This window comes from Lissotriton helveticus, chromosome 3_1, assembly GCF_964261635.1.
Source record: "Lissotriton helveticus chromosome 3_1, aLisHel1.1, whole genome shotgun sequence".
In the NCBI taxonomy this organism is placed as follows: domain Eukaryota; kingdom Metazoa; phylum Chordata; class Amphibia; order Caudata; family Salamandridae; genus Lissotriton; species Lissotriton helveticus.
Genome location: NC_136061.1, coordinates 44,240,489 through 44,258,540, shown reverse-complemented (window position 1 = coordinate 44,258,540; position 18,052 = coordinate 44,240,489). Strand labels below are relative to the sequence as shown.

At 49.7% G+C, this 18,052-nt stretch overlaps 1 protein-coding gene across 1 annotated transcript in view; it reads right to left on the bottom strand.

Annotated features, from left to right (window-relative positions):
• ABCB6 (ATP binding cassette subfamily B member 6 (LAN blood group)) overlaps nt 1-5,683 on the bottom strand; it is a 306,484-nt gene extending 300,801 nt beyond the window's left edge. The window contains exon 1 of the mRNA XM_078679195.1: nt 5,546-5,683. The gene's annotated coding sequence lies outside the window, so the exon portion shown is untranslated. The remainder of the gene's footprint in view (nt 1-5,545) is intronic.
• Nucleotides 5,684-18,052: the final 12,369 nt, after the last annotated feature.

Sequence of the window (18,052 nt, the reverse complement as noted above, 5' to 3'; positions counted from 1 at the left end):
ACCCTCAAAGGGATGATAAAAGGGTTACCAGAAAAGCTTAGGCGAATATGGGACATCCTTTTGCCCTGCCTTCTGTTTGCTTACAGAGAGGTCCCACAGAAGGGGGTTGGTTACAGCCCTTTTGAGCTTTTGTTTGGACATCCTGTAAGAGGACCCCTATGTCTTGTGAAGGAAGGATGGGAGTTACCTCTCAAAAAGCCTAAACTTGACATAGTGGACTATGTACTTGGTCTCCGCTCCAGGATGGCAGAGTACATGGAGAAGGCATCTAAAAACCTTGAGGCCAGCAAGGAACTTCAAAAAGCTTGGCATGACCAAAAGGCTATCCTAACTGTTTACCATGCAGGACAGAAGGTGTGGGTGTTGGAGCCAGTGGCCCCAGCAGCTCTCCAAGACAAATGGTCTGGACCCCACATCATCATTGAACAAAAGGGAGAAGTCACCTACTTGGTTGACATGGGAACTCCCAGGAGCCCTCACAGAGTACTTCATGTGAATAGGCTCAAAGCATTTGTTGACAGGGAGGACATGGGCTTGCTCATGGCCACAGATGAGGGACAGGAGGAAGAGAGTGACCCTCTCCCAGACCTGCTCTCTCAGAACCCTGATGATGGGTCAGTAGATGGTGTAGTCTTTTCTGACAGCCTCTCTGAGCATCAGCAACAGGATTGTAGGCAAGTCCTTCAATCCTACAGACAAATGTTTTCTCTGACCCCCAGTCAGACAAACTGGTGCACACATGAGGTGGACACTGGAGACAGTCTGCCTATAAAGAGTAAAATCTACAGGCAACCTGACCACGTCAGGGACTGCATAAAAACTGAAGTACAAAAGATGTTGGAATTGGGAGTCATTGAACCCTCAGAGAGCCCTTGGGCTAGTCCTGTAGTTCTAGTGCCTAAACCTCACACCCAGGATGGTAAGAGAGAGATGAGGTTTTGCGTAGACTACAGGGGTCTCAATGCTGTCGCTAAGACAAATGCCCATCCAATACCCAGGGCAGATGAACTGATAGATAAGTTGGCTTCTGCAACTTTCTTAAGTACATTTGACCTAACAGCTGGTTATTGGCAAATCAGGTTAGCTGAGGATGCCAAGGCCAAGACAGCATTTTCTACCCCAGGAGGTCATTACCAATTTGTGGTGATGCCCTTTGGTTTGAAAAATGCCCCTGTCACTTTTCAAAGGTTGGTGAACCAAGTTCTCACTGGGTTGGATGACTTTTGTGCAGCATATCTAGATGATATTGCTGTCTTTAGCTCCACCTGGGAGGATCACCTGATCCACCTGAGGAAAGTCTTAGAGGCCCTGCAAAAGGCAGGCCTCACTATCAAGGCTACTAAGTGCCAGATAGGGCAGAGTCAAGTTGTATACTTGAGCCACCTTGAAGGTGGAGGCCAGGTTCAACCTCTGGAGAGCAAGATACAGGCCATAAAGGACTGGGCTCCTCCAACCACCCAGACACAGGTCAGAGCTTTCTTGGGCCTGTCTGGTTATTACAGGAAATTTGTCAGAAATTATGGAACCATTGTGACTCCACTTAATGACCTGACAAGTAAGAAAATGCCAAAGAAAGTTCAGTGGACAGTTAGCTGTCAGAAGGCATTCGATGGCCTAAAGCAGGCCATGTGCACTGCACCTATTCTCAAGAGTCCAGACTACTCCAAGCCATTCATTGTCCAAACAGATGCTTCTGAGTTGGGTGTGGGAGCTGTTCTATCTCAGCTGAATATTGATGGTCATGACCAGCCCATTGCTTTTATAAGCAGAAGGCTGACCCCTAGAGAGAAACGTTGGTCAGCTATTGAGAGGGAGGCCTTTGCTGTGGTGTGGGCCCTGAAGAAGATGAGGCCATACTTGTTTGGTGCTCACTTCAAAGTTTAGACCGACCATAAGCCCCTCTTATGGCTAAATCAAATGAAGGGTGAAAACCCCAAACTTCTTAGGTGGTCCATTTCCCTACAGGGGATGGACTTTACAGTGGAGCACCGCCCAGGAACTGACCATGGTAATGCAGATGGGCTCTCCAGGTACTTCCACTTAGAGCAAGAAGACTCACCTGGTCAAGGTTAGTTTAATGTCCCTAAGTTTGGGGGGGGGTTATGTAGGAGAGTGGGGTCTGCAATCCCATGGCCACCCCAGATTTTTGCTTTTTGCTTCACTGATTTACGACTTTCCCTGGCTGTGGGCCTGCTAATCAGACCCACAGCCTAGCTGTTCTCTCTCTAAATTACAACCATGTACCTTAGGTGCATTTTACCAATTGGTACTGGGCCACCTTATCAGTCCCTGTACAGCATACCTTAGGTATCCAGGGCATAGGTGTACCCAGGGCCTACCAGGGGCTGAAGCATGTATTATGCCACCCCTGGCTGGCCACCCAAACAGACACAACTGGCTGCACGACAGCTGGGGCAAGGTGGTGTAAACACCCTTTGCTTTAGATATAGTATTCCTATATCTAACCCTAAAATGGACACATATATTCCTATCAGTCACTCCTATGGCAGGCCTTATCAATCCCGAAGGCACAGTGCTTGGAATTATGTGAGATGGTGCGCTGGCATGAGCTGAGCCCGTTTGCAGCGTGCGGAACCAAGTCCAAATAGCTGTTCCATGATAACGCTATACCATATACTCTTAAGTGCATTATAATCCTCGCGGTTAAATGCTAACTTTGGTATAGCTTTATCAAAACATGTCGAGTAAGGTGTCATACGAATTGGAATACTAACCCCTCGCCAATTCTGGCGACGGGGTTAGCATTCCACCCTTCTAGAGGGACACGACATGTATGTAACTGTGAACCCCGGTTAAAGTCAGACATAGCCTCAGCTCCACAAAATGGATGCTGCCACCGAGACACAAGTCTGCCCTCCTGCTGCTAGGAGTCCTTCCAGCAACGGAGGCCTGGACAAAGGGGTTCCTGTCAGGGGCGGTGCTAGCACCCTCCCAGACAGGATTTTGTGTATCCCAGGTAGGTAGGGCTGAAAGGAAGGTGACTGCAAGTGGCACCCCGGTGCTCACTGTGCATATGCCGGCTCAAACCAGTTCCTGGGGCACACCAGCCCCTGAGCTGGGGAGAGACCGGACAAAGGAGAGGGGTGTAACCACCCCCCTCCTAGTCCCACCCATAGGGCAGGACTTAGTCGCGTGCCAGCCCCTTTTCTTAGTATGAAGGTAGGAGCAGGCCCCCTTCCCAAATTAGATAATCTTGAATCTTGAAACTACTTTCCACGAAAGGAACTCTTGACTCTTTTGAAGACTCTCCCTTGTGGCTAAGGAGTAGCCACCCTGCACCAGCAGGCACCATCGAAGCTCTTGCGGTTTGCTGAGGTCCATCCTCCGGATCAAGACTGCCCAGCTCGACGAGACCCAGTTTTCCCTCCATCTCTGACCTCTACCTACATCATCCAGCCCAGCTGGATTCGTGGGTGTGACGAGACCCGTGGGACCGGCCATCTTCAAGACCTGCATGACGCTTCACCAGCACGACCCCCGAGAGACCCTCGAGTAAGTGCATTGGGGTTTGAGAAGCCCTAACCCTGAGCAGCTCCAGCACCGAAGTCCAGCCCCCCAGCATCCACGAGATCTGCGTGGGGCCCTTCTGCTCTTTGCTGCTCACCGCGTTGTCCGGCCACTTGCCTGCTGGCTTGTAGCCCTCCTGATGACGAACCACGACACTTCCATCGCTGGTTTGGTTGCTCCAGACTGGCCCTTGCTCCCCTCCAACAGAGGAGCACCCTGGACCCTCCTGGTCCACTCCAGACGCCATCTTGAGTCCACCGCGTGGGCTTGGCTTTGCCAAGGCTTGTTGCTCCAATCCTGGTTTCAGCAGCGCCGACAGCAGACACTCTCATGGGACAGCTCGCCCCTCCATCCTGGTCGCCGACAACGCCTCCTGGTCCGAGAGACTGCAGAGCCAAGCGTCGCCCACTCACCTGGTCGAGGTGACTTCATCCGGTGCCATCCTGGTGCCCATCTGATCACTGACTAGTGATTAAGAACTGAGTCCCCTCTGCTTTCAGGTCATCTTCAACTCCGATCCAGGCTTGGATCCCATCGAACTTCATCACTGGTCGCCTGCCAGCAACTTCTTCTTTCAGGCTCCATAGACTGTAACGAGGATTCCCGACGACTTTTGAACCCTATGCAGCCGCAGCCCCTGGGCTAGGTAACTCGAGCATTTCGGTGCTCCAACGTAGGTTCACTATCTAAGTGTCCAGATCCTTTTTCGTTTTCAGCCTAACTAGTCGGATTCGTCCGATAACACTAACTTTACGAAATCCAGCATCCATAGACTTCTTCCCGCATCCCGCGTGAGAGTGCACACTCTGCACACGATCTCCCTAGGCCTCCTGCTCCTAACCTTAGGGTTCAGTAGTGTAGTCCTAGCGATCCTGAAGCCTCTGCATCTGGTTATTTACCTGTTAGCATTTCGCATTCCACTTTTTGTGTATATGGTTTTTCGTGCCCCTCTGGCATTTGTGTAAATTGTGCAACTTATAGTATTTTCTTAAGAGTTTTGTATTGTGCTTAGCTCCCTGACTCATAAAGAGCTCAGGGTAGACTTGTTATAAATAAATATCCTTTATTTTTATAACAACTTGTGTGGTGTCCTTTCACTTGGTGTTCAAGGGGTATATGTGATGGTAAAACAGCTGGCTTAACACGCCCTCTAGAGTTTAGCCTGAAGACTGCTCGTGTCCATGCTACTAGGATAGCTGGTCTAAAAGGTTGACTTACAACCAATCATCAATAAGGGTTGTTGGGTATGATACACAGTGATCACTAGAATAGTGAGCACTATATATCAGGCCAACTTCTCACACTTCTCACACTTCTCTCCTTTGTACCTCCACATTTTTCTTTTATTTTTGCGTCCACTACAATTTTTGGTGTTGTCCCTAGAGTTCTGAGTGCCTTTTTCCCTATAACTTTTTGAGGCCTAGGTGCTCTCTTACCATGGTGAAAATATAGACACACAAAATGGTGGCTTGTAACTGCCACATTTTTACCTCAGAGACCTGAGCCATAGGACTACACTGGGAAGGTTCTGGAACCTTCCAGCTGATTCCAGTAGCCAGGGCCCAGTCTATATAAGAGTCAGAACCAAGACGGCCATTTTAGAAGTGACCAGAGAGCTTGAGTAGAACCCGGTGGGGAGTGAAGCGGTAGTGTGGGGAGGAAGGCGCACTGAGAAGGGGTTAGATCGTCCCATGGGCCGGCTACTCCACTTGGCTGATGTGACCCCCTGCCTAGTGACTAAGCCCTGTCATCGTGTTGGTCGTCAGCAGTAACTTTCAAATCCTGTTAGTGCCCCTGGGAAGGATGTCCCTGAACTGCTCGTGAATAATTGAATAAATTAGCCTGGGGAGTCCACAGGGATAACCACTGTCCTTAAAAAAGACTGGTCAGTTTTCCCCCTTCCTTCGTGGCCTCATCTGAACTGCCCCCGTAGAGAGTGTGGGGAGAAGGTCTGTAGCATTACCGCTACTGTTCCCAAGTGGTCCCTGTGCCCCTGAGGTCTTCAAAAGTATCCTACCTGGTCGCGGTTGGCAACTGTGGTCCATATTGCTGGAGTGCCGCCACCTGGTCACGGGCCCCCACTGAGGAGATTGTGCGGGGAGGGCCCGGTTTGCATCGGCGGAGAAGAGGGATGTGAGGCGGAGTCGCGGAGGTCCTTGTGGGCTGACGCGGAAGCGCTGTGTGGAAAGGAGGCGGGTATCGGAAGAGGCTGGCCCGCCTAGCGCCCTCCCTCGCTGATGACGGAGATGAGGGAAACGCCGTGGGATACGCGGTGAAGTTCCGGCCCAGTCAGCTGTGAGGAGGCTGATGCGCTGGGGCCGGAATCATCACCGTTCAGCTGCTGCGTGACTCGCGCAGGTCGCGCGATTGAGTGTGATGACCGGGACAATCTTCTGAACACCCGGTAAGGCCTGAAATGAAGTGCGGGCCCCAGGAGCTGAGGGGGCCTCGCGTCAATCTTAAGAATTATGGCGGGAGGGGAGAATCGGCATTACCCAGCCAGCCAGTGATAAAAAGGAATTCTGACAATAAACAGTGCCTACGAAGTGACACGCAGGCTGGGAACAATCTACAACTGTTAACCTGCGCTGCAAGCAATATCTCTTCAGGGCAAGACTCATTGATGTTAGTTCCTGCCTTGTTTATTTACAGTCGCTTGTGTGAAAGCGAATCCTGAAGGAGGCTTTATTTACCGCTGTTGAGGGCTGAGGTAACAGGGTTAATTCAGGAATAGATAAGCATTAGTTAGGGGGGATTGCCTTTTGAATGCAGAGTTATTTAGAGCCTAAGAGGTCACTGGGACAATCTGACAACCCACTGTAAATCCAGATCAAACTATATTGTTGGAGAAACTGACAAAATATTTTACCTGTCTTTATTTAGATGCCCCGCTGTGAACTCAGGTACTGGTGGGTTAATTGGAAGGTATCGGAAACACTGTAGCCTACTACCAATAATAACACTGATCTTTCCAGAGTAAGGTACGGTCGTGAAGAATTGCAGAGAACCTGTCTAATTGTTATTTGCTTCAATTAAAACTGTGGGTTATTCTATGCATATATAGGGCCAAGAATTACTACTGAGCTCCTTTCATTTGGGGGAGAAATGTGTCCTTTATGCTAATTGTATCTGTGAATGTGCTGACAATCAAATGCAGAGTTATTATATGAACAAAATCTAAACACTGCTAAGAAACCAAGAGAAACTACGAAGAGAATTTTATAAAACAGCCCGTATTTTTCTAAACTGGTGTAGTGTCATTTATTTTCAGTGGTGGAGCGCTGGGTTACTGTGAGTGAGTGATGTAAGCACAACACAATTGCCTTTGGATATTAGCTGTTCCTACTCTGTGCCAGGCTAACCTATGTGGACTGGTAACCCCAGGTTTAACATAATTGGTGTCCAGTGGTGGGATTAGAGCTTGTGCTTGCATCCACTCAGTAGTAACGCGGTGTGTACCACATGCCTACACCTGGAGTTTTCTCCCAGCGGACTCCCTAATTAAAACTTTTGTTTTTCCAAATTCTTTCCTGGTGGTGGGTGGAGGTAGCTTTTAACTATCGCCCGTTCTTGACTTCTTCCAAGTAACTGTCAGAGACCCTGTTGGCGAAATGGAGTTCGATTTGGAAGAGTTGGAGACCTACACTGCGGCCCAACTCAGGGAATTCTGTCAAAGTAAGGGGGTGTTTTTCAAGCGTGGTGCTAAAAAGGGGGAACTCCAAACCAGCTTGAGAGCATGGGTGGCAGCTCACCCGGAAGGGAAGGAGGAGGAAGAGGGGGATAGGGACACTGTCATCGGAGTGCATGAATTGTACCAAACTGAAAGGGAGAACCTATTGCAAAGCCAAGGACACTTTCAATGGAGGGCAGCAGTGTCTCTGTGAGGAGCTTAACCGAAGCCGAATTAGCTGACCGGAGAGAGGAAAGGCAGCTGAAGTTGGAGTTAGCCAGGTTGGAGAAGGAGAGGGAGGAAAAGAGGCTGGTTCATGAGTTGAATCTCAGGGAATTAGACCTCAAGGCCCTGCAAATAGGGACTCCTAGTACTCCTGTTGGTGGCAGCGAACCCAAAGAGATAACCAGGGAACCCAGACCCTATTTGGCAAAAGACGTAGTCGCCAGCTACAGTGCAGGGGACGACATTGCGAAATGGTTGGCTGCCTATGAGGTTTCGCTAAGAGCCCATGGGATATTGGAAAGACACTGGGGGGTGGCCTGTATAAATACATGCCTCCCGTAGGAAGGGATGCGCTTCTGGCCCTAGAGCCGGAGGAGCAGACTAACTACCCCACCATGAAAGTGGCGCTGATAAGAAAGTTTGGGCTGACTCCTGAGAAGTATCGACAAAAATTCAGGAACAGCCACAAACTGGCTACACAGAATTGGGTGGATTTCCTAGATTATGCCAAGAAGGCCTTAGAGGGTTGGGTGCAAGTCAGCGAGGTGGAGGACTACGAGGGGCTGTATGATTTAATCCTAAAGGAGCACCTACTCGAGAAATGTTTTCCAGAGCTGCGACAACACCTGGTGGACAGCAAGCTGACCAGTCCCAGGAAGCTTGCGGAGGAGGCGGACATCTGGGCTAGTACCCGGGTGTCCTCAAAGGGGACTGGAGGGGATTCCCAGAGGATGGGACAGGGCGTTCCCCAGAAGAAAGAGGGGGAGATAAGAAGAAGGAGTTCTCTAAAGGCCCCCAAAACAACTTCCAAGGATAGGGATCAGGATTCATTCCTAGGACCAACCCACCGAAAAACCCTCATCCTGACCATAGTCAGCATCCAAGGGTTGTCCGCTGCTATGAATGCGGTGGGGTTGGGCAGTATAAAGGAGACGCCAAGTGCCCAAAGAGACCACCCCCTCCCACTGGAGGAAAAGCCCCGGGAGTAGCTAGTGTAGTGCTCAGGGAGGAGTTGCCCTTAGATAAGGGGAGGGGGGAATGGGCGGGAGTCACTTTCGTGTCCCTGGGAGATCGGAAGATGGTTCCTAAGATCCAGGTGCCATCAAATACTACCAAGTATGGGCAGTGGGTCACCATCAATGGCCAAAGAGGGGAAGCTCTGAGAGACACAGGCGCCAGCATGACTATGGTAAGGAGTCATCCTCATTCATTGCCTTCTCTAATATCTTAGTAGAGAATTGGTGGCGAGATATAGGTCAATAAGTTTCCACATTGTTTGGGTCCAAAGAGTGGAGTGGTGTGGCTCACTGGTTAGAGGCGGCAGACCCAGAAGCAGTGAACGGCCCGGGACCAGGGTTCTATTCCCGACGCGGCAGGGTCGTGGACCAGGGTCAGCGGACTCGATAATTCGCGCCTCGGTGCCTACTCTAACTAGGAATCACACTCGGCAACTCTAGGCATTAGCTTGCCTCATCTCTACAACAGCCCCCCACATACGCCGGGGATGCCTGGTTTCACCTTGGAGATACCCATTAGGGACCATCTCACAGGGAAAGCCAGGATGGGTTCCCCAGCGGTCTACAGCGCCACGACGCCTCAGGGCAGCAGTGCGCTTTACAAGACACATACATTTACATTTACAAAGAAGGTTTTTCACCAGCAGAAGAATCGATGCCTTTTTCCATATAATCAGGAACTGCCCTGTAATCATTATCTTATTCAATAATTCCATAAGTGGTTCGGTAACAGAGCTGCCCACTAAGTTCATAACCTAGGGAGGACAGGCAGGCGTCAGAGGGGGCCCCGGATTTTATGGAGCTAATAAGACTGATTGCTGCGTTGTTCACATTATTATCTAAGACAGGGTTTAATTTAGAGAGAATGTCTTTGAGTGCCTTAACATTAAGATTTTTCCAGGGCCGGTACTTGACGGTTCTGGCTTCATTGTTACATGGGGTTTCATTAAGGGTAACCTTAATTGAAAAGAAGATGACCTTTTGGTCTGACCATATAACTGGTAGGACCTTATCTACTATTAGTTCCTGATTATTTGTGAATATTCTGTCCAGAGTGGTGTTGGCCAGATGGATGGGTTCTTCTATTAACTGGTTTAAGTTGAACTCTGAAGCGTATAGAATAGATGACCCATATCCGAGCTGGTCAAATGCTCAAGGTGAAAATTAAAATCCCCCAAAGCCAGCATTTTTTATTCTCATCACTATGAACTTTAAACAGCAGACATAAGGAAAATGCACTTAAAAACAGTGACGGCTGGCATGTACAGAGGGGGATGAAGCGGAGGGGGGGGGGCAAAAAAAATCAGCGCGCAACGTCCTCCTCCCTCGGGTGTCTCCTCTGGAACCAGGAAACTACACTACCCAATCCTGCATGAGAGCAGCGCCAGGAGTAGCTAGAGCAGGCTCTCTCAGTGCTCCAAAGAGTGCTGGAGGCCTGTGCTTTCTCTGGCCCATCTTTCTAAGACAGCTAGGTTAGAGATCCTTAAAATATGCATGTCTGGCTGCCCGTCACAAGACAGCTGGCCAAAGAGACATGCGTATTTTAAAGCGCACAGCTCCTTACTGCTGCCACTCGGCAGTACTTGCCCGCCCCGTTGTGACACTTGGGGGGTCATTTGGATAGCGGGCGGATCGCCACCGCCCGTATGGCAGTGGCAATCCCCCCGGTAAAAACCTCCACCCGCTTAGGATTCCCCCGCCACATTACCATTGGGTCGGGGACCCCGGCGGATGGAAAGACCATCCGCTGGTTTTCCGTCCGGTCGCAGAGTCGACCGGGCGGAAAAGCTGCTAATATGGTGGCGGTGTCTGGGAGACAACCCCATCCATATTAGCATATATGCTGGGTTGTGCCCATTGCCGCCACGGAAAGGCAGGCAGTTTTCACTATTGAGGGCCTGTAACAGACCCCCAGGGATTCTGGGGGGTGCACATGGCAGTTCCATGCACAACATGGCAGGCACCGTGCGGTGCCTACCAAGTTGTGAATGGAAGTGCACGACATGCCTTCCTGGCATTGTGGCGGGCAGTGCTCTCTGCAATGTCAAGAATGTAGAATGCGCACGCCAGTGTGGCAGGCACATCATAATGTCAGCAACGGGACCCCCACACCAATGGCGGCGGTCCCATTCCACGAAAGGATGGCGGTCGGACAAAGGCCGCCCGCCATCCTAATCATCCCCTTCGTTCAGGACCGGTTGCTGAAAGATAAAATGGTAATAAACTTTTATACCCGACAGGAGCTAGTCGGGACTAGGGACAGCACCCAGATTACGTTTGAGTACGATTGATTCAGTGACTTTTGAAACTTTTAAGGTGTGTAGGTTATCTCTCTTATTTGACAATAAACTTTTATTACCATTTCATTTTTTAGCTCTAGGGCTTGTGGGGTGACACGATGACTCGCCCCTGCTTAAAAATGTGTTCTAAAGCTGCCTTATGACTGATAGTTAAACTAAACAAAGGCATAAAATCCATATTAAAAAGAAATACAGATGTTTTTATATAAACAGCCCTCTTTAATTATCATGCTCTGGCCTTTGCAGAGTCTTAAAACATGATCAAATAGTAGGTTACTTATTTTTTTATTTTTATATAGCCTGAATGCAGTCCAAGGGACGAGTTACATCACACAAGGTCATTTTAGGCTTAGAGTGATGCCCAGAATCACACAGGCTGTTGAGCTGAGGCCGGGACTCCTCGAAGTTCGGAAGTCAGCAGCTCTGACCTTAACGCCACATCCTCTCTTTCTTTTCCCTCTGGGGAAGGTGTTGCAGCAGGCCCAGGCGAGCACCCCGCTCATCCGCCAAGGCCTGAAGACACTGGGGCCGAGGTGACAGGGGAAGGGCTCAGAAAAAGCCCTCAGCTGCACCTGCTCCAGCAACAGGAGGGGGGGGGGGGGGGACTCAAGGGCCACAAGATCCCCTGGCCCCCAGCCAGGCCCCGCCTCTTCTTTTACTCACTTCCACCCATCCCACCTTAGCCCCAGGGGGAGATGACATGGCGGGGGGCAGGGGGTCAAGAAAAGCACAGAGCTGCAGCTCCAGGGAGCTGAGGCGAAGATGACCAGCAGTGACAAAACCATCTGCACTACCTTCACCCTCACTCCCCCCCTTCCCGCCCCCCCTACACACAGGGGGGTGCACGGTGTTGAATTCTGTGCCTCCCAAGGGCGGGCTGGGTTTTAAATCGGCCCGTCCAGCTCACAGAAGCCGGCAGATGACAGCGCCCTCCAGTCGCTAGACAACTCGAGCCGCTGTCAGGTCAGGAGAAACACATGAGTGGTGGGATGGATGGATGTACCCCCCTCTCCCTCTCCACTGACCTCAGCAGCGTGGCCTGTAGATGCAGCCCTGGGGGTCGCCCCTCTGCCATCCTCTCCCCCCTGCTGCTGACGCACAGGGGCCCGGATGCAGCTCACGTGCAGCAGAGGTGACTTCGGCTCATCAGGAGGCAACTGACCCTCGGTTCCAATCATAACAACTCCGTGGTGACGTCACGGCGATGACGCAGCAGCGTTCCATGCAGGGAGATGACCCCGCCTCTTCTGGCCAGGGTTGTGGGCCCAGGAAGGAGGACAGGCGGAGACAGCCTCACGAGGCTGGGGTGGGGCTGGCAGCGGTGTGAGGGGACACCCCTGGGATGAAATACGGGCATATTAGTGGTGAATTAGTTTAGTGGAATATGAAATTAATTTGATTGGTGGACATGCTAGTCTGTTATTTGGATTGAAAAGGGTAGTAAAGGGATAGAAGAGGGAAGTGTTTGGAAATCCGTTTGTTTTTGAGCTCATAGCAGTAGGAGGAGGCTTGGGATGAGTAAAAGGGAGGTGGAGGGGGGAGAGTCAGAGGAAAGGGTTTAGAAAGGCTTGTTTTGAGGGATGGGATTAGGTAAGGAGGTCTGAGGTGATGCAAGGAGGGGTAGAGTAGCAAAGAGGCTAGAAAGGGTTATTTTGGGGGTCATGGTACGGAGTTTGGGATGAGTGAGAGGGTGGAGGTACAGGGTACACCGAGAGATATATAGGTGAGAAAGACGGTAGTGCGTTGGAAAAAAGAAGTAGCAGGAGGTTTGAGAGGAGTGAGAGTTGAGGTAGAGGATATATTGAGAGAGGTATGGGGTAGTGCATTGGATATGCTGAATTTGATGAAAAGTAATAAACGTATAGATCCAAATCTTCACAGATGGGTTCCCTTCTTGGAACATCTCGGTTCAGGGCAGGTCTTTGATTACAGCTTATCAGGTGTCCAATGCCAGCGCCCAGTAATCAAAAACTACCGTGACACTACATTCTTCCCAACTACAACAAAGTCCGGGTGCCACTGGCAGTGGGAGTTCCTCTTAGCACCTTCCATGCTCATGACGAGCTGAGCTCGTCACGAGCCGTGGAACGCTCACACGCGGGGATAATTCCATTGCTGTGCTGAGCGTTCCACGGGAACGGGTGCAGCTGTGACGAGCTCAGCTCGTCATGAGCACCGGAGCGTTGTGCCTCAAGACGAGCTGAGCTCGTCATGAGCGTGGGGGCGTTGTGCGCGCCCCCCGCAGCGAAGGGGTTAAACGGCAGAGGAGAGTCGTCCCGTCTGCTGCCAGCACAGCGGGTAAACACAGAATAATAAAATGGTCATTTACACTTTATTATATATGTGTGCCGCAGGGAAGCACAGTTATAGCGAAGGTGGAGGTGGGGCCGATTCCTGCAAATTGCAGGACGCCTGCTTTCAGTGCTCAGGACGCACGTTGGATTTGCCATCTGTCTTGCAACGGTCCGTCCGGCATGTGCACTTCAGAGTCAGCAATCCCAGCCCTGTGAAACAGCTGGAGGATTGCAGGCACAGGCCCCTAGCCTCAAAATGAGCCCTGGATTAGCCTGCTCCAACCAATCCTGGAGCTGCCCTTATGCTAAAAACAGCATGAGAGCAGCTCCAGGATAGGTTGGATTCGCGTTGGCACTTGGCAGCTAGTCAACCTTCATTCCCCTGGCGGCTCGTCATCACCCTCATGATTGGCGGTCATCTTAAAGGTCAGTGTTCTCTGAATCTTGCGGGTGGGCGATATCAACATGTGTGTTACATCGTTCCCCGTGTACAGACTCGGGTGAGGAAAATACAAGGACATTTCTCTATGACTGAGGCTTTGAAATAACCCTTGTTATCATTTAGCTGGCAGTATGTATCTTGGCACCGTATCCTGACCGAATATTTGCATGGGCGCCATTTCCTGAAGGCATATTTATTTAAGTACACTATACAAAATGTTTATCTGAGCAGGTGAACAAGTTTAGATCCAAACGTACTTATGTCCTGCTTAAAACAGGTGTTCAATAAATAGAAAGAATTAAGCACTTCGAACGAGTTTTAAAGTCTATACAGAACCAGGATTGGAGACAGAAGGATCTTGGTAAGTTTTTTGGCATTGATCCATGGCAAATCAATTTTTAATGCTGCCAGCCGCCACTTGGAAGGTGAAGGATTTGTCTTTAAAGCCATTTATGGAGCTGGCTGCTTTGGAAATCTCTGCTGGGGCTGGAGGCGTGATTCACAAGGGAGGTGGGCATGTCAGTCACAGGGATGGCGCTGTCACTCTGCCATGTGGATGTTGATCTGTCACCTTCCTGAAGGACATCAGAAGCCTCATGACTTTTTCCATTGGCTCACAGAAGGCCACTTGCTTCCGACAGCTGATCGTCAGAAGATTTTGTTTCCCTAAATATTTCCAAAAAAGGATACATTTCCACTTCCGGTCTCTGCACCTTTTTTCGATGATGGGAACTTGGCCTTTCTCCTGGAGCTGCATTTATCCTTCCCGTCCCTTCTTCTGGCCAAAGTCTTTTCATGAGCCAGTGACCTAGAAAAGCCATGATGAATGTTGGGGGGTGGGGGGGATGGGAATGAAGACATGTAATATTCTCCCTTGAAGAGGTGAGCTGGGGGCTGGCCCTGTTGTGAGGTGAGTAGTTGGACAATATTCTCTTAAAACCCATAAATGGCTCATCCAAGATTTTGTCCAGCCAGCAGGCTATCTGACTGGGCTTGGCTATTGTTTTCATAAATCTCTCCACTTCACCATTTGCTTGGTTATTGTCAGATGCTTGACTTCGAGACAGGAGAGATAATAATCCATTAATTGGCCTCAGAAAGGGGGCCCATTGTCAGTTTGCAGTTCTTGAAAAATCCTGTAGGACAAGTTACTTACCTTCAGTTACACCTTATCCGGTAGAGACGTAGTCTGTTAATATAGCATCTTGAACTTCTTCATGTTGAGGTAGTAGTTGAGGGCTAGAAGGTAGAGGATAGGATGAAGTTTTCCGTCCTTCTTTGGAACCAGAAAATAGCGGGAATAATAACCACAGCCTATTTCTGGCCCAGGGAACCCTCTCTATCGCTCCCTTGGCCAAGAGAGTTCTGACTTCCTCTTGAAGTAGGGCAAGATGATCCTCCGTCAGCCGATCATACACTGGAAAAAACAATGGCTCCAGTGGGGAAGATACTTAATAGATTATTCAAGGAAAAGCGAAAAAATCGCATATACACAAAACCAGAGATTTACGGTGAGATGGGTTTTCCTGTGAGTATTTTAAAATTCACCTGTACATGGTTTTTCACGCACATCACCAATAATCCAGCAATTAGAAAATCAGATGTCCCTAACATTATAGGTCCTGAAGAGACCCTACATCCTCATTAGTGTCGAAACGCCATCGACAAAAGAAAAGAGAACCATTGAAACGTGCATTCTATCATCATATAGATGCTATGTAACTTGACACAAAATAAGAGAATGGTCGCTTTCTGTGAACAACAAAGTTTAATTGAAACTTGGCACATATTGTTTCACAACTTGCTATTTTCATATGTTTTGGTTCATAAATTCACTTGGGACACACTGCACAAACTGTAAAAATATTTTTTTGCTATGTTATGTAAGATTATTTCACTGCGAATTTAATCTTCATTATAATTACTGAAGAACTCAATCAATGTGTCCGAGTCTTTTTCTATCTGACATCTCACCGTAAATCCCTGTTTTTGTATATATGCGATTATTTCGCTTTTCCTTGAATGAACTATTAAGTATCTTCCCCACTGGAGCCTTTGTTTTCTCTTGCAATACTTAATCACCCAGGCTCCGTCGTGAGTAGGGTTCCCTTGTTTTTCCTTTACGATCGTACACTGGAGGTATAGATGGCGGGGTAGTCTCGAAGGGGAGGGAGTGGCCCCATCGGACTACTTGCCACACCAACCTGTCCAAGGTGATATTTCGCCAGTGGTGGAGATGATGGCATATTCTGCCACCAATTGGTTGTGAATGATCCTGGGGGATCGGACTAGGAAGGTTTTGCAGTGGAGGAGGGGATCGTGGTCTGGCTCGACTTCTGGCCTCCCAACCCACAGGGTCGGGGTGAACCACGTCCACGGCCATGCAGAGGTTGCTGAACTTGCGGGCCTCTCTGGCCCGTATACGGTTGGCTTGGTTGGTAGCCTCTTCCATAGCCACGAAAGGAGCAAAATGCAGTTACAGGCCGGGATGTTGTAGTGACACCCAAGGACTTGGCCGTGGCCCGCGAGTACTTGAAACACTCAAGAGCTGCATCTTCTTTGTCTCCAAATTGAAGGGAGCCATCAAAAGGCATGCCCATAACATCAGCTTGCACATCCCCCAGGAAACCAGTCGTCCTCAGCCAGGCGTGGCGATGTATGGTCACCATCGTAGAAATCACTCTGCCCAGCAAATCTGTTGTGTCCAAGACACATCCAATGGCAAACTACGCACCATCTCTCCCATATGAAATGGTCTGGGAGAGTAGAATCTGGTCCATCTCCGAGATTCTGGGAAGCACCTGCACAACCGTCTCCCATATCAAACGGGAATAACAGCCCAAAAGGCATGCAGTGTTCACCGACCACAAGGCTAGAATGGCGGAAGAATACATTTTCTTTCCAGTCTCTTGGATTTCCTGTCCGAAGGTGCGGAAGGGAACCCATCATAGAAAGTGGAAGCTTGAACCACCAAGCTTTGTGGCTCTTACCTGACTTTGACAGCTTCGTTCCACCGGAGCTATGCTTGGACTTTCCTCTCAACCGAGACCAGGATCAGCGAGGTGACCTCTGTGGTGCTGGACACCAGGCCGCGATCAGTTCTAGGGACCACTCCCTCACAGCCTTCGGCGCCATGGCCCGGCAATCGGAGCACGAGTTTGTGTAGTGGTTGCTCTCCAGACACCAGAAACACACTAAGTGGAAGTCCGTGACCGACATGGCGTGGACAGGCGCCACATGGCTTGAACCCTGATGCCTTTTTGTTAGACATCCCTAGCACACCAAAAGGAGTCAACAAAAAGTCTCTCGAAAAATGACAGGGGGTAAGCTCTCTTCGACAGATCTGCGCTGGCTGGCGCGGAAAGAAAAGAACTGACGCCAGCGTGCCGGGGTGGTGGTTATATTGACGATGCAATGGTCACGGCGAACAAGTCGCAGATGACATCACATGGAGTCAACCAACGCCACCTACCGGCACGCAGGGATACAGCTAAGAAAATCTTCTGGATCCAGCCTGATGCCTGGAAGTTCAAAAGTAAGGAATCTGCGGCTAGATGTCTCTATCAGATACTGCCCTTATCTGCTACAGATTTGGGATCACAGCTTCGGCCGCAGAGGAGTCCATGTTCTTTAATTCTGGATAGTTGGAGCAGTCATCAACGACTACTAAGATGTGGTGCCCATCGAGAAGTGAATCCAAATCCGCACTGGTTATGGCCCAGGGATGTGAAGGGGCAACTTTGTAATAATGGGTACATGAGGTTCATACACATTTGCGGCTTGGCATCGTTGGCAATCTCTCACCATCTCCTCCAACATCCGATCTTGACCAGGAACCAGACTTTTCATTTTTGACAAGATGTTGTCCTTGATGCCCCACATGGGCACGCTGCACTGTCTGATAAGAGAGAGTTTTGGGAATCACCAGCTGAGAAGGCAGCCCTATGAAATAGTGGGAAATCGTAGGCCTCCATGGTTTAGATATGAAAGGCACATCTGAGCCCCAGAAGTGCGTATCAATATGTTTTTTAATAAAGCTCTCTAATCGTTCTGTTGTAATGCGACAATGCCAAGCTGTAAATGCTCATCACCAGTGGCGGCTGACACCATGTCACTTAGCGATACCGGCTTGGGCCTAGACATTTATATGACAAGTCTGATATTCTTTCATAGCGGCCAAGTTTCAGTCTGGATTGTATGGGTGACATTTTACTGCCAAATGTGTGACACTGAGTGATACTTTCTTCAAAGTACAGTAAAGGAAAGAGTATTATTTTAGTGCTGGTCTATGTGTTTTATATTACTGCATTGAGACAAATCATGCAAAAATGAACACAAGCCTAAGCCACGCCACCCTTATTGGCGTTGCCCGAGATGTGTGGCACGTGGCATGGTTGGCTCAGAGGAAACCTGCAGGGTTCTTCAAGCCTGGACAATAACGGATGGTGAATGCACTCTCGACACTGGACTATCCTTATTTGAGGATCCTTTGACTTGAGGAAGCTGCGGCTTGTGATCTGTGCCACCGTCATCATGTTTCAACACCCGGCGCATGCTCCGAAAGATCTTCCGGTGGA